A 17,479-nucleotide genomic window follows, 5' to 3' on the forward strand; every position below is an offset into this window, starting at 1 on the left:
CAAATGAATCATATTAAAACATCAAACTTGTATTTAAGAAAGTATCTAATTTTTGTATTACGGATTGATGATAACCTTTCCCGAATGGTTGGGAAAAAAAAGATTAGCATAAAGCTAGTGTTTAACATGTTTTAAAGACAGCAAGCTTTTAAGTTGTGCGAATGGTTTGAAGATTTAACAAAGTGCATTTGTAATTCCTCGCTTTCTAAAAGTGATGTCAATGGTTTTGTATAAATAAGTTAATCCGAATGCCTTTCGAAAGGACAGACATTATCCTAGATCTCAAATGTTTTTGACATTTCATATGCCAGTAACACTGATCAGATTCAGGCAGTATGAATTTAGTACATGTACTACATGTACATATAGTGTGTCAGGTGTGCAGAAAGCTGTTCACTGCCTTAGTTAAATTCAAGTGAAAAAAAAATAACAATAACCTATTCATGCAAGTATAGATGTCACTTTTTACTTCTTTTTGTTATTTTGGTTTGCAGCGATCAGGGCCGCAAACTTTTAAACTATACATTATTATTACCTTTGCAAAATATGAAATTTATGTAAATGTCGAATAAATCATCAAAATAAAATGAATTTCTCACTTAATATAATGTAAAGTAATAATTCCGTATTTCCACATTTAGGTGATAACAACGGTCGATACCGTTTAAATTTAACTTGTTTTCTTCATACAACATTAGACTTGAAGAATAAAAAAAAAATCAACCGTGAAGTCAGTACATTGAGTTTGCACGAAATTCTGGCCATATCTTCTGCGAGTTAGCTGCCGCTGATTGCGCTCTCGCGCTGAATTTGATTCAGTCGTGCCACACAACCAACATTTTTTTTAACTTTATACTCTTTTTTTCTAGTCAGTCAATCATCGATGTAATTATCGTTAATTACACGCGCACATGAATTTCGTGCGAAACGTCTATTCTGGGACTTCTAATTTCATAGTTGGTTGATTTTTTAAATTTACCACGTGAAGTGTTAAAGTGTAATATAATATGAATTAAGGCACCGCCTAGCATTGGGGATTTATCTTTTATATATCCGCTTAGAAAGAAATATTCAACGCTCAAGAAAGTGAAACTTTGCTCTAAACTGTAGTTTACATTTAGTGTCATCATACCTCTTACAGCGAATATCATACTTTGCAAAATTTACGGAAGCCGTGACGGTGACGTCATTCAGCGTTCTCGCACTAGCTTTTAGGATTTTTTTGTTTGTTTGCACTCCACGCAGAAACTTGACGGCCTTTACACTGCTTTACTGTTTTATAAAAGTGTTTTTCAGTTGCATGTACAGTTTTCATTATGAAAAAGAAGTAAAATAATCATGTTAGCGCGGTTTACGAGTTTCTATGACTGATTCGGGGTGCTCGGATGTTCAAGCAGACAACCAGTCTGCGGTGTACCAGTCTGCGGTGTGTATATAAACCGGAACCGGAAAACATCGAAAAAATTGCCTCAGTATATGCAAACAACAAAGACGAATAACTATATACGGACGTTACCGTCTCGGGGATTTTCATCCCCTAATATGAATTAAGGCACCGCCTAGCATTGGGGATTTATCTTTTATATATCCGCTAAGAAAGAAATATTCAGCGCTCAAGAAAGTGAAACTTCGCTCTAAACTGTAGTTTACATTTAGTGTCATCATACCTCTTACAGCGAATATCATACTTTGCAAAATTTACGGAAGCCGTGACGGTGACGTCATTCAGCGTTCTCGCACTAGCTTTAGGATTTTTTTTTGTTTATTTGCACTCCACGCAGAAACTTGATGGCCTTTACATTTCCTTACTGATTTTAAAAGTGTTTTTCAGTTGCATGTACAGTTTTCATTACGAAAAAGAAGTAAAATAATCATGTTAGCGCGGTTTACGAATTTCTATGACTGATTCGGGGTGCTCGGATGTTCATGCAGACAACCAGTCTGCGGTGTGTATATAAACCGGAACCGGAAAACATCGAAAAAATTGCCTCAGTATATGCAGACAACAAAGACGAATAACTATATACGGACGTTACCGTCTCGAGGATTTTCATCCCCTATTAAGAAGAAAACAGGTCAAATTTTTAACTTTAAGTTTTTTCTTATTAAATAGAATCACAGTTATACATCTGGATAGTTTCTTTTGCTGTCCAGTTTAGATTGGTCCTTCCTCTGTTTTTATCGTTGATTTACTTGTAATTTATATAGCAATATCTAAATACATGTAATAGATTTCATTGGATTGAACATCGATTAAGGACAGATTTTCTTTTAATGACTGTGCTAAATTAGGTTTGATTAATCATTTTTTATGAAGAAACCTACACATAAATGTCATATTTATTTCTATAAACCGCAACATCTTGAGCAAGGGTAATAACGAAAAAGTCAGAGAAATCCAACTGAAAGGGACCGATGTTATATTTGGTTCTTTTAGCGCTTTATCATACAACTTTTCAAGGAAAGTAACAAGGAAATGTTTCTCATTAGGTAGAAGTTTGTAGTTTCCGGTCTTAGATGTAAATTGGTCAATATCTTAAAATAAAAGTAAGTGGCAAAACTGAAGGGCCTGTTTTCATTCAAAATGGTATTCAATGCGGAATGCGTTGATTTGGTGCTGTGTAACTTAGTGGCAATTCAAAAAGCTTCTGACAAGTATTCAGCCGACCTGAACGGAATTAGTGTCCTGAAGTTGGTCAGATGAGAAACTATAAGTGTTGATTGCTGGCTCTGTGTGCAAATGTCAAAACAACAGAGGCCTAATTCAAAAAGGAGTACTAAAAATAGTAATCGATTGACAGATATTTTGTTATGCAGAATAGGTACGGGCTAGGCTTGTATTCAAGGCACTGTGCATTGTTGGACTCCTGCTTTTTCCCTAACATTTTTGCACAACGCCAAATATGGCAATATTTCAGAAAATTTGTCCATATTTTCGCGAACCTATGTTTCACTATTACCTACCTATGGACTACAGAGTCTTATAAATGGCAAAAATTTCTATTGGAATTTAGTAAATCATACAAATACATGAACGATGTAACTCATTGTTTAGCTGATTTCTGCTGAATCGAAGGAAAACGGTCTTTGGCCGGCTTGCGAAAAGTCCTCAAACTGGCATCTGCTACCTTAGTAAGGAGTGACTTGTTCGTTATCCTCGGCGTTTACCACAGTATTGTTATGAAGTACAGACACGCCTCGATGTATAAAGTTGATCTATACAGAAAGAGGCCCATCTATTTATTACAAACAACTATACTTTGGAGTACATCAAGAGTACATATCTAAAATATATTTTAACACATACGTATATACATTTATACATAACTGATTTTAGATATGCTTTACATTTTTACATGGATGTTTTTAGATATATTTTATGTCGTAGGGCAAATTATCTCACGCTAATTTGTATATTAACTTGTGATTTTGAATAAAATATACGATAAAGCAAAATTAAAACGAATAGGAAAAAGCAAAAATGAAAACTAATAGGAAAAACAAACAAAAACATCTGAAAAAAAAACCCACATGAGGATTCGAACCCACACAACGATTCGCTTATATCCAATTCTTGTCTGCATTTTACCCAACTGATCTATGTTACCACATACTAAGTGGATATTTAAAATGGAAGAAATACTAATATTTGCTTGTCAAGTAATGTGCAAGCATTATGAATTGCTATTTCATCAGTTATCATGAATTAGACTCGTCCTCGCGTTTCGGCGGGAATCACGTTATCATTGGGGATTAGTAATCATCTGATACATAATTTTATATTGTAGTAAATAAATAACTTATATCTTGGATATTGTCTTACAGGTTAGTTAGATATTTTACTCATTCATTAGACTCTAAATATGTACTGTAATATATTTAGATAGTTTATCAGTAATTACTTCATTAAAAGGAATCATTGTTTCATTCTCATATACATGTACTTCCATCATGATTATTTAGATTGCATTCACCTTCGTTATACTGTAGTAATCGTTACGTTTTTTACATCTGATACATATATTGTAGTAAATAAATAAATTATATCTTGGATATTGTCTTACAGTTGTAGTGTCCCGCCAGTCACGTCCACATACCAACAATAACAAATTTGTTGCCACGTTATAAGGCTGAGGCCATAGCCACCAATGAGGGTGTAAATGGGCAAGTTACTAGCTCTACTTGCTGGAAGCAGGCCGTGACATTTACATTATTCCTAGTGTTCTTTACATTTTTACATGGATGTTTTAGGTATGCTTTACATTTTTTACATCGATGTTTATGCTTTACAGTTGGCGTTTGCAATATGACTTCTTCTCGTATGACCATTTTGTGTCGATTCGCCGTAAAACCCAAATCACTCACTCACTCACTCACTCACTAAAATATATTTTTTTCAACAATTCTTCTAGCCTACATGACACAATAATATTTCATTTACGTCTCCGACAATGTTGGTACTCAAATGAGATGTTTATATTCCGCTATTGTTTACAAAATCAATCAAACACCGCCTCGATAGCCTAGTGGTAGAGAGTCCGCTTCGAGTGCGGGAGGTCGTGGGTTCGATCCCCGGCCGCGTCATACCAAAGACGTGAGAAATGGTACCAGCAGCTCCCTTGCTTGGCGCTCAGCATAAAAAGGGAAACTTGCCTCTTCTCTCATACCCTCGTGGCGATGGATTCCATCAGGAATGAGGTGTCGAGAGTGATAAATATAAGTTGTACAACTTCCTTCACAATCGACCTAAAATAAATTATGTATAAACTAAAATCAATCTTTCCTCGATCCGCGTGTCAATATCTCTATAAGTAACACATTCTAACAGGCCATAGTCATAATTCTATCATTGTCGCATTCTAACAGGCCATAATCATAATTCTATGATTAACGCATTCTAACAGACAATAATCATAATTCTATGATTAACGCATTCTAATAGACAATAATCATAATTCTATGATTAACATATTCTAACAGACAATAACCATAATTCTATGATTAACGCATTCTAACAGGCAATAATCATAATTCTACGATGATTAAGTTCACAGAAATGATAGATGCATCTTTTCTTCAAAGTTTACAAAAACAAGTAGATCTCTGTTTTGGTAATATTTCGTTCAAATATACAGAAATATTTGAAATCCGGGTCAAAAGATACCTTTTATGCAAATTCAGCTATAACGATGCGTACATAAAGATAGATTATAAGAACTACTCACACAAGTGCGGTTAACTCAGTCTAAGACCAAAGTCTGGTTCATTATAAATTCCACAAATATCACACAATGTACTTGTATGTTAAATGCTACACACTTCATATTATTCCCTATAATGCGCAACTTTGGCTTATTAGGTTTCTATACAGTCAAAGATAATTTTCTAACAATAAAAAACTCGAGAGCACGCGACAGAAACATTTAAAACCAATCAGCGATCTCTACGAACAAAAATTGGGTCTGGCACTGTCAATCAAATTTGTCTAATTTACATATCAATAAATCATGGTTTTAAGCGCCAATCATTTTGTGGCATTGTAAATTATTTGATTTCATTTTCAACAGAGACCTTGAGCGTTCATTCCTTAGATTGAATTGAGTATAGCCGGAACGCTCTATATGTAATATCCCGGAACCGGAAGTGGGGTTTTTCGGTCTTGTTAAGGCTGATCACTACCAAATAGAATGTAGGCCTCTAAATAGAATTTAAGCCTCCGCTGGTCACAAGTAGTCCAAATATAAATAGTGCTAATATTTCTTCCTTTCCTAGTGCATTTTCTCGACAGCAACGTGCTTACTTTTAACCTATCGCGTTTCAGTGCAATTATATCACTTTGCATTCTATTGAAATCGGCATGTCCCTATCGCATGCTTGGTAAAAATGGCGGCGTAAGAATTTAATGTCTCAAAAAGAGAAATTGAAAGAAGCGAAAAGTAGTAAATTCAGCGGGTTGTATTTAACGAACTGTAGTTTTCTTATATGAAAATTAACACCCCCTTTTCTTTTTGTTTTGTGAAGTAGCGGTCTAGTTCTTTATGGGTATATGTCTCTGAAAATCTGATATGCTAGAAAATGTCGAAAAACCGTTAAGAAGTAACTGGATTTTATATTAAATAAAGAACAGCTGGATTTAGTGGTGTTCAGCCTGTTTATGGCACTTGTTTTCATATGCATTCCACACTGACATTTTCTTTGTTATGTTATATTGTTACAGTCTCATCTCATGCAAGCAATATGCCATGACTAAATAAATAAACTTACAATGTGTTCATAAATCTATCAATTTTTTGTTTCTCTGTGATGTTTTTTTTTTTTGACACTGAAGTTGTACCTTCTCGTTTTCGCATTGTTCGCGGTCCTCCTAATTAGGATGTGGTGTGAAATATAGATCCGTAAACGCCACCAGATTCTTTAGTAAATTTAATTTATAACCTTTCCACAGCTGTAACGTAATTAATTGTATAAGCGTCTGCGTCTTATGGTCCTTTAATGCGTCCGTATACATTCTAGCATAAAACTGCTGTTATTTCGGGGGTGTTTTAACAGGAAAGAAAACGTATGTTAACAGAGATTCTCGCGCTCACGTGCTGTTATAACAACTTTTTATATTTGCGAGTTCCGTGGCAAAGCGTTAACGTCATTCGGCCCCAAAACGGATAATTCAAAACAAAATGACGTCAACATAAAAAAAAACTCAGACATTCTCACGCATTTCATGGAAACTTAATGACGTTGAGGTAGGATGCATTCATTTATTAGTATTTTTTTCCGCGTTTTATGCTAGAATAGCGTTAGCGCATGTTCATTTCATGTTAAAACATCTGCAGAACCCTCCGGATACGTTAGTACCCTCGCTCTACGGGCTCGGGCACCAACCAATCCCTCGGGATTCTGCAGACGTTATAACATGAAAAAAGCATGCGTTATCCCTACAAACATATTTAGACGGGATGACCCCTGCACGTGGCCTCTAACTATCGACCAATCCATAGGCAACTTTCGTTTTGAAGTTTGGCATGTCTACTTTCATTTTCTTTACTTCCGGAAATAGAAGAAGGTCGAGCGTATCAAGAACATATATATGCATGGAGAGATTGCATAAAATTGTAAGGGTGTGATACACTAAGGCTATCTTGTTGCCCTCTGATTATTGTATGACATGTATCATCGATGTCTATGTTAGAATGGATTATTTTTATATAATTTTGTTTATATAGTTGCACTGTACATACTGAGTGTTTTAAATAAAATATTAATCTTAAAATTTCAATTGATATTGACTGGCACTTACAGATTTTCTCCAATATTTTCGGGTGTTTTCGTTTGTCTTCGCAATATTCATATACTAAAATTGAGCCGCGCAATAAAAAAAAAAACAAACATAGTGGCTTTGCGACCAGCATGGATCCAAAACAGCCTGCGCATTCGTGCAGTCTGGTCAGGATCAATGCTGTTCGCTTTCAGAGCATTTTGCAAAACCGTAAGCGAACAGCATAGATGGTTACCAGACTGCGCGGATGCAAAGCCACTATGTTGGTTTTCTTTTGGCGTGGCTCAAATATATATCTTTTCTTTAATAAAATCTATTAAGTAAGCCAATGACACTGTGGTGAAGTAGAAAGTTTTCTGACTTTCACACACGTTACCACGGGTTCGAAGTCACTTCAGACCATTTTTTCAAAATTCTATAAAATGTAATTTGATCGACATTACTTTTTTTCTTACATTATTTCATATAACATATTTCACGAATTTGAAATGTTTCTCTTGTAGAATTTATTTTCTGGAAACGCTGGTAACAAGAGATTTGTTAGTTTTCAAAGATTTATCGGGTTAGGCAATTACAATCCCTCGGCAGATGTTCTAACAGAAAAAACATGCGTTATCCCTTTATTATAACCTCACCGACAAATGAAAGCATTGTTGTTATTTTTGCTGTCGAATTCAACTGCAGTGAAATACTGACAAATGAACTCACACTAATCATAAAAACGAAATAAAAATAATAGTAGATATAAAAAGACAAACATTCATTGCACCATGATAGTTTAAGAAACGTCACCCTAAAATAAAATGGCAAAATGAGTGTATCTTGTTGCAGAGTACTTCTCTAGCAAGTAGTTAGCTAAGGTAATAGACACGTGATGACATTCGGCACTTGCCGTTCGAGTCCGTATTCTCCGAATGCTTTTTCGCTATTATTCGGCTGCTTACGTAGTTTATACGAGTCCATATTTAAAAATTTGTTTGTTTGCAGTGCTCCGACCGACCCATCAAAATCGTCCCGACCCAAAACATTTTTAGGCAGTTCTGGGGGGGGGGGGGGGGGGGGGGGCATTATATATATATATGTGTGTGTTTTGATCCTTTCTGATGCAAAATGCATTTTCTGCAGATGTTTTCCTTTTACAGCAAATCATTCAACGTTTAGTGTACGCGACCATATTGCCGTCTTTGCACGTGTTTCGGAAGTCACAAGTTCCGATCCGAGTGAGAAAGTCGCTCAGACATCTTTTACTTAGTCTTTCTCACATGACTATACGGTGACCTATGTATATTTGATAAACAATTTTCCAATAAACAAATGTTTCGGCGGTATATGACGTGTTTGTGTCGGTTCGCCGTAAATCCCAACTCATTCTTTTAATAAACAATGTTGTCTGACACAATGCCACGTGCACGGACCTGACCACTGAGTCAGTCAACCTGACCACGGTCTAAAAATTATTCTGATTTTCTGTTGATTAATTTCAACATTTAAAAGTTTATAAATTAAACAGACATCTGAATTTTTGATCATGCACCAGAATAATCCGCAACTTGAATTATAACTATTCACAATTTTATGTATTAATTGAGACCTTGTTCGAGCACGAAATAAAGCAACATACCTCGATTTTTTTTGTAAATCCTAATTTTCCTTTCCTTGCAAACATTATTTAACTTTTAAATTCCAGTTTTATCCGACACATTTGGTGACAAAATTGCATAAACATCTTGAAAAATACACTGGCACTTGTCGGCTAAGTTCAAAGGAAAGATTGGAATCGGCATTTGGCCTTTGATGTAAGATGAAAGGAAGCAGTTTGACAGCTAAATGTTGTGATTAGGTAATTTGACCTAATTCTACAAGTACAATTTGTGCATTACCTAAGGATTGAGAGCATCGAGAAGATGGCACTGACATCGAAGATCGAAAATCGAAATTAAGTTTCTAGCCAGCTTTAAATTTCGAGCCAGCTCGAAGATCGAAATTCAACATTGAATATCAATTTCGTGCTAGCTTTGAACTTCTAGCCAGCTCGAAGATCGAAATTCAACACAGAATTTCGAGCTGAAATTGAATTTCGAGCCAGCTCGAAGATCGAAATTCAGATTTTGAAAAAAGTTGAATTTCGAGCTGGGGTTGAATTTCGAGCCAGCTCGAAGATCGAAATTCAGATTTTGTAAAAGTTGAATTTCGAGCTGGGGTTGAATTTCGAGCCAGCTCGAAGATCGAAATTCAGATTTTGAAAAAGTTGAATTTCGAGCTCGGGTTGAATTTCGAGCCAGCTCGAAGATCGAAATTCAGATTTTGAAAAAGTTGAATTTCGAGCTGGGATGAATTTCGAGCCAGCTCGAAGATCGAAATTCAGATTTTGAAAAAAGTTGAATTTCGAGCTGGGGTTGAATTTCGAGCCAGCTCGAAGATCGAAATTCAGATTTTGTAAAAGTTGAATTTCGAGCTGGGGTTGAATTTCGAGCCAGCTCGAAGATCGAAATTCAGATTTTGTAAAAGTTGAATTTCGAGCTGGGGTTGAATTTCGAGCCAGCTCGAAGATCGAAATTCAAATTATCAAAAAGTTGAATTTCGAGCTGGGGTTGAATTTCGAGCCAGCTCGAAGATCGAAATTCAAATTATCAAAAAGTTGAATTTCGAGCTGGGGTTGAATTTCGAGCCAGCTCGAAGATCGAAATTCAGATTTTGAAAAAGTTGAATTTCGAGCTGGGGTTGAATTTCGAGCCAGCTCGAAGATCGAAATTCAGATTTTGAAAAAGTTGAATTTCGAGCTGGGGTTGAATTTCGAGCCAGCTCGAAGATCGAAATTCAGATTTTGAAAAAGTTTAATTTCGAGCTGGGGTTGAATTTCGAGCCAGCTAGAAGATCGAAATTCAGATTTTGAAAAAAGTTGAATTTCGAGCTGGGGTTGAATTTCGAGCCAGCTCGAAATCGAAATTCAGATTTTGAAAAAGTTGAACCCAGCTCGAAATTCAACTTTTTTCAAAATCTGAATTTCGATCTTCGAGCTGGCTCGAAATTCAACCCCAGCTCGAAATTCAACTTTTTTCAAAATCTGAATTTCGATCTTTTAGCTGGCTCGAAATTCAACCCCAGCTCGAAATTCAACTTTTTCAAAATCTGAATTTCGATCTTCGAGCTGGCTCGAAATTCAACCCCAGCTCGAAATTCAACTTTTTCAAAATCTGAATTTCGATCTTCGAGCTGGCTCGAAATTCAACCCCAGCTCGAAATTCAACTTTTACAAAATCTGAATATCGATCTTCGAGCTGGCTCGAAATTCAACCCCAGCTCGAAATTCAACTTTTTCAAAATCTGAATTTCGATCTTCGAGCTGGCTCGAAATTCAACCCCAGCTCGAAATTCAACTTTTTCAAAATCTGAATTTCGATCTTCGAGCTGGCTCGAAATTCAACCCCAGCTCGAAATTCAACTTTTTCAAAATCTGAATTTCGATCTTCGAGCTGGCTCGAAATTCAAACCCAGCTCGAAATTCAACTTTTTGATAATTTGAATTTCGATCTTCGAGCTGGCTCGAAATTCAACCCCAGCTCGAAATTCAACTTTTTCAAAATCTGAATTTCGATCTTCGAGCTGGCTCGAAATTCAACCCCAGCTCGAAATTCAACTTTTTCTTTAAATCTGAATTTCGATCTTCGAGCTGGCTCGAAATTCAACCCCAGCTCGATATTCAAGTTTTAGAAAATCTGAATTTCGATCTTCGAGCTGGCTCGAAATTCAATTCCAGCTCGAAATTCTGTGTTGAATTTCGATCTTCGAGCTGGCTAGAAGTTAAAAGCTAGCACGAAATTGATATTCAATGTTGAATTTCGATCTTCGAGCTGGCTCGAAATTTAAAGCTGGCTAGAAATTTAATTTCGATTTTCGATCTTCGATGTCAGTGCCAACTTCTCCATGCTAGGATAGAGATGATTTATGGATTTGCAATTTAAGGTACTTCCGCCATCTTGAATTTAGAGTGACCTTCATTTGAGGTGTGAAAATATAGTGAACAAAAGCTTTCAAATGCAGCTGTTCCAGAGTACAAATAGACTTACAAAGTCTGCTGAGTTTGAATTTTGTTTCATTCAGGCCTGCTGTTTTATTTTTCTTTGCTTTTCCTTTTTTAAAATAGATTAGCTTTGATTTCTATTTTTATATTTTAATATTTCATTTTTTCATCAGTATATTGTACTGTTAATAAAAATACTTTTGTAGTTTGTTTAGTTAGCGTTACATGTTCATTTCCAAAGAAACCTTAATTAAACAGAACTAACATTAACAACTGTGTAAAACTAATAATGTACCATAAACATTAATCATTAAATGATTTTCAATGAGCAAATAAGTTACGTTTACGGTATTATTATTCTTTGCTGACTTAATTTTGATTTCGTACAAATGCGCAGCTGATAAATTAGCTTATTGCGCATTTTTTTCACCATGTTATAAATATTTGCAATTACATGATATTGCACTTTTAAACGATAACAAAATTTAAAACAGGCAATGTCGTTGACACATCCTTGAATTTTAATCAATATAAAAATCAGCAAGTGACCAAAATACTGTAACTGAATATATGAAAAATCAATGTTTTCGAAAAATAGTTTTTCTTTGATATTCTTTTACTTCGGTGACCTTACAAACTATAAGATAAAAACAGTGAAATAAATATAAATGTCTATTTATCAAAATTTATTTGTCCGTTTCCGTTTCTAGGTCTACGGGAGGTATATGTCGCAATTAAACTGATTGCTAGTTTTTTTTTTGTATTAGTTTCGGTTTAATCCCGTTTTTCAACATTATTTCATATAAGTAACGACAGGCATAATATTGTCAATAGGTCAGTGCTCATCAGAGGTGGTGCACTGTGACACATTAATCACAACAGGAAGCAAACGGCTAACCCATTGATCGAATTACTGACTCAAAATCACACCTGCCTTATCGGAGCGGCTAAATATTAGAGGGGTGATCAGCTACATCTACGAAGATACAAATCACACATTAATCAGTAGATCGCATTTATACGGAATTCCGTTAGGGTCATCGCCTTTGAATGTGTTCATCTGAAACGCGATACTCGATACTACGATGGTGAAAACGCGAAATAACGAAACTACGATAACGAAAACGCGACAACACGATGTTAAATACGCGATACTACGATAACGAAAACACGATGATGATAATGTGATATAATGTCGTGTCGCGATTTTACCATTGCACTGTCGCGTTTTCGTTATCATAGTATCGTTATTTCGCGTTATTATCATCGTACTATCGCGTTATCATCATCGTACTGTCGCGTTATTACCTTCGTACTGTTGCGTTAACACCATCGTACTGTCGCATAATCATTATGGCGTCATCGCCTTCCGGTGCGCATGTGCATGTTCAAAATTAAAAGATTAGAAGTTATGCTTTTAGAACTACAGCTCCCGCCTCAAGATAGGGCGATATGCAGATTCGAACCCGGTTCCTCATGTATGAAAATCATGATTTTTATTGATGATCTCCACTAGCTACAGGTGCCAGTTAGCCAAAAGCAACATAATTAACTATTAATTTTGTATTGGCAACTAAACAGACATTTACAGAGAATGAATTTAAGGAGGCGAACAAGTTCAAAAGGCTTTGAAAATATAATTTGACTGCATTTCTCATTCCTGTAAAATCATGAATAAAATTTCTGATTAAAGGATATTAACTCTATCACTTTTGGTTGCTAACCGCTTTACTTTTTATTTTGACATGTGAAAACTGAAAATGAAATGCTATGTATTTCTGAAGAAAATCCCCAGACGCGGATGCATTTAAATGAAAATATGTGCCATGCAAACTGCAAAAAAATATTCTTCGAATATTTGCTATGTTCCGATTTCAGCGTGGTTATGCGTCTTATGGAATTCAACATCGATAACTTGAGTTTTACAAGACATGCATTCGTTTGAATTTTATTTTCAGTGTTGAAATAAAAGCCATTATATTTGTGCCGAAAACATTCATCGACATATTTGTGAAAATATTCATGTTAGACACAAAAAACTCTCTGATCATGTTACAATATGACATTCTCTTTTGTTGTTATTAATCTTGTACAACATAGAAAACTCATAGCGATTGACCTGCAGAGTGTTTGCAAAATAACATATTTGGTTTTACCTGAAAAACGTTATACAACCCATGAACAAGCAACAGAAATCATTCTGAATTTTAACAGTACTAAATTAACATGGCAAATATTAACCAGTGTGGCAACGTTAAATGTCGCAACGCCGCTAAATGTCGCAACCACCGTTAAATGTCGCAAGGTTGACGTTAAATGTCGCAACCACCGCTAAATGTCGCAAAATCGTCTGCCGCTAAATGTCGCACCTTTAACGTTAAATGTCGCATAAATTTGCCCACCGTTATATGTCGCAACACCAACGCTAAATGTCGCACTTCCTGTTTGACACTATGACTATCAATTTCTTGTGTATATTTACTTTTTTTGGGGAAGAAAAATTAACAGGTTTATGTAATACAAATAATTATCTTAATGATAAGTACTGTTACGTATAGCAACAAGAGGGCCTTGTTGCCCCTAGATCGCTCACCTGAGTTCCACACCTTGCGAGGTTTCTTCTAACTAAATACGATTTGGTAATAGTGTTGTATGTTTGTGGGGGTTTGGTATGGGTGACGAACGGGGTGAATAACGACACAGAAATCTAAGAGACAAAAACACAGCACCAAGACAATTAATAGAAAATATAAATATTTACATTTTGAAAGGGGGGGGGGGGGGGAAGAGGGGGTTATGTGTGGGTAAGCGGAAAAGTACGATAATGAGGGGAATGAGACTAAACTAAACAATTTTAAGAGACTAAAAGTAAAATAATATCGAAATTCCCGCTTTACCTGAAAGAATGTACAGAGGGCCACATAGGATCTTTCCCCGCCATTGAATCTTGATAGTTACCTTATGACTTTAAATGTAAACCTCCAAACAAAGAAATAGAACCCATGCCTGATTAATAGAAAATCTTCGTTTTCTACAGCTGGTACAAAACACAGTCTTCGTGTCGCGTAGTTGAACATCTGTTGTGTAACAGGCCTGGATTTTTGCCCGAGCCGATCCCCCCCACCCCAAACCCCACCCTTGTTGGCTTACTAGTGACTTATACTCATCAAAGTTGCACCCAACTATTTTGGAAATAATATATTCTCAAAATGTAGACCCAAAACGCTCCAGAGGCGAACATTTTATACTTATATTTTAAAATTCCCCAGGGGGAAGAACCCTTGACCCCTTAAAATGGGGGAGAGGGGTGAGTACCCCCCCAGTACCTTAAAATTAAGAAAAAATGCACCAGAGGCAACCATTTTATACCTGTTTTTCAAACTTTCCTGGATAGAGACCCTGAGCCCTGGAAAATGACAGGGATAACCCCTCCCATACGCCGAAATTTTGAACAAAAAATGCAATAAAAGTCCAGCATTCCATACTTGTATTTCAAAATTGTCAATAGGAAAAGACCTTAACCACCTAAAATAAGGGGAGTGCCCCTCTAGTATGTACCTAAAAAAATAGACAAAATGCACCACAGGCCACATTTCATACCTGTATATCAAAAAACTTCCCCACAATACGGACAGAGGAACCCCGTACCTACCGCACGTCGCCGGTGACGCTTTTGTTTTAAACTGGTGGCCCCGCCTCCATCTTCCATCAACAATTTCAGGCCCCCGGCCTGTTTTGTAACGAAATTCAGGTCGACTATAGACATGCGATACAACGCGCGACAATACAGAGCTCGAGCTTAATGTCTCATGAGCTAAACAGGACTCCATAGAATTACATAGTTCATACCTGAAATAAATCTAGTACTGTGGTGAGTACCATGTTAGTGAAATATATAACGCATGTATGGTGCGGAACCACTGAAAAGCAAACGTTCAGATTAGAGTGAAAGGTCAAGTCAGCCCTTCCCATATCAAGTATGCATTACCCAGTCTTATCTCTAAGTTGTAAAGACTGTTTAACTTACCTTATTTTGCTGTGCGACATTTAGCGTTGGTGTTGCGACATATAACGGTGGGCAATTTTTGCGACATTTAACGTTAAAGGTGCGACATTAGCGGCAGACGATTTTGCGACATTTAGTGGTGGTTGCGACATTTAACGTCAACCTTGCGACATTTAACGGTGGTTGCGACATTTAGGCGGCGTTGCGACATTTCACGTTGCCACAACCATCATTTTTGTCTACGTTTTTCACCCGCAAGTCAGTAACCCCCAGTCCGGCAGTAATTTTTGTTTACATTTCATGAAAATACAAATTCACTAAAACAAGCAAAATTTCAAACAAAATACACCTTCAAATACTTTTTCCTCCATTAATCATGGCTTAGAACTTCCAATTTAAGAAAAAAAACAGTTTTCAAACATATACAACAGATATTTCACTAATGAGAGACCACTTTACATCTTAAAGTTACTTTCCGTAATATTGAAGTCATTTTCAACATTCAAAATGTTAGATCATGGTATCAGACTAGGCAATTTGCAGTTTTCATGTTAAAATTTCATTCCGTTACTTTTGTAACAGCTTATTTTCTATGGAGGACTAAGGTATAGTGAAATCGAAAGTAGACTGATATCCAAGAATGATATAATATATTTATGTAAATAATCCTTATTTCAAATCTCATTAAGATTTTGGTTAGAAAAATTTGATTTTCTAGAGGTCGATCTACTGTGTTATTTTATCACGTTACTAAGTGTCGTCGACGACAGTTAGTTCAAATTCCGTTAATATATAAAAAGTATACTTATTATAACCTTTATCAGTGCGTCAGGATCGGAAGTTATATGATTTGATCACCTTAATCAAAAATAACTTTTTTCTTTACCAAATTCAATCGAACTATGGAATGCACCTTTAAATATTTGTCTCATAATACCATATACTTTTTCAACCAATCAAAGGCCCTGTTAGTTATTTCCCTTTGACCAGGAGCATGCATGAAGTCCACCGGATTTATCTTCTTACTAAAAGATCAAAGATTTTTATATGGGATAACTTGATTCCTTGAATGTTTTCAGACAAAATGGCTAGGAGTTATTGGAGACTTTTGTTGATAATTATTAACTCTTTAATATTGAAAACACATTGATATTTGTTATAGTCTTAACAGACTGAAGTATTGCTCAAGCATTATGGCGAATCAGTTGATAAAAATGAAAGCATCTATCTATCTATCTAATCTATTCTAATTCTAATCTAATCTAATCTAATCTAATCTAATCTAATCTATAATCTAATCTAATCTAATCTAATCTAATCTAAATATTAATCTTAATCTAATCTAATCTAATCTAATTTGATCTAATCTATCAAGATACTGCGACACTCCTCTCTGTGAGTATTATGTGCAGCTGCGCGCCTGTACTAGAAGTTAAAAGTAGATTGGATTGGAGGATAAAAGTAATACACGGTGTGTATTGCAGTATAAATACAGTTGATAGTGTTAAAAACAAGAATGATTTACAGATAAAAGCAGTTTAAAAAACAGGTCTATCATGCTAAGCATTGTGTACAAGTTTGGTCACACCCTGCTTAAACTGATTCAGGGTGGGGGCTTGCACAAGTTGTACTGTAAGGGAATTCCAAAGCACTATGGTGGCTGGAAAGAAAGAGTACTTATAGTAATTACAGGGAGTGAGGATCTAAGGTATAGGAGTTGGGATGTTTTGTTAGACGGGATGGGGGCTGACATTTGTGGAGTGGCACAGCAACCAAACCATTCACTATCTTGTAGAACATAAGGAGGCGTGAATTACTATCTTTAAAGGTACGCCATCTCAGCTGACATAGCACGTTTGTGACACTGCTGTAAGGGGAGTAGTCATGATTACCCATCGCGCTGCCTCGCTGAATCATTTCGATCTGGTTGATGTTTTTTGGGTGTAAGGGTTCCAAACACAGCTAGCATATTCTAGCTGTGGCCTGACTAGGGCTTTATAAGCTACTTCTCAAACTTTTGGGTTCTTGCATGGGATACTTCGCTTGATGAAGTTTAGTGTTCGGGTAGCTTTGGACGTGACTAAATTGATGTGTTTATTCCAATTTAGATATGAGGATATAGTGACCCCAAGGTACTTTGCATCAGGAACTTTCCAAGACTTGGCCATGGAGTGTGTAC

This window comes from Mercenaria mercenaria, chromosome 16 (assembly GCF_021730395.1).
Source record: "Mercenaria mercenaria strain notata chromosome 16, MADL_Memer_1, whole genome shotgun sequence".
Lineage (NCBI taxonomy): Eukaryota > Metazoa > Mollusca > Bivalvia > Venerida > Veneridae > Mercenaria > Mercenaria mercenaria.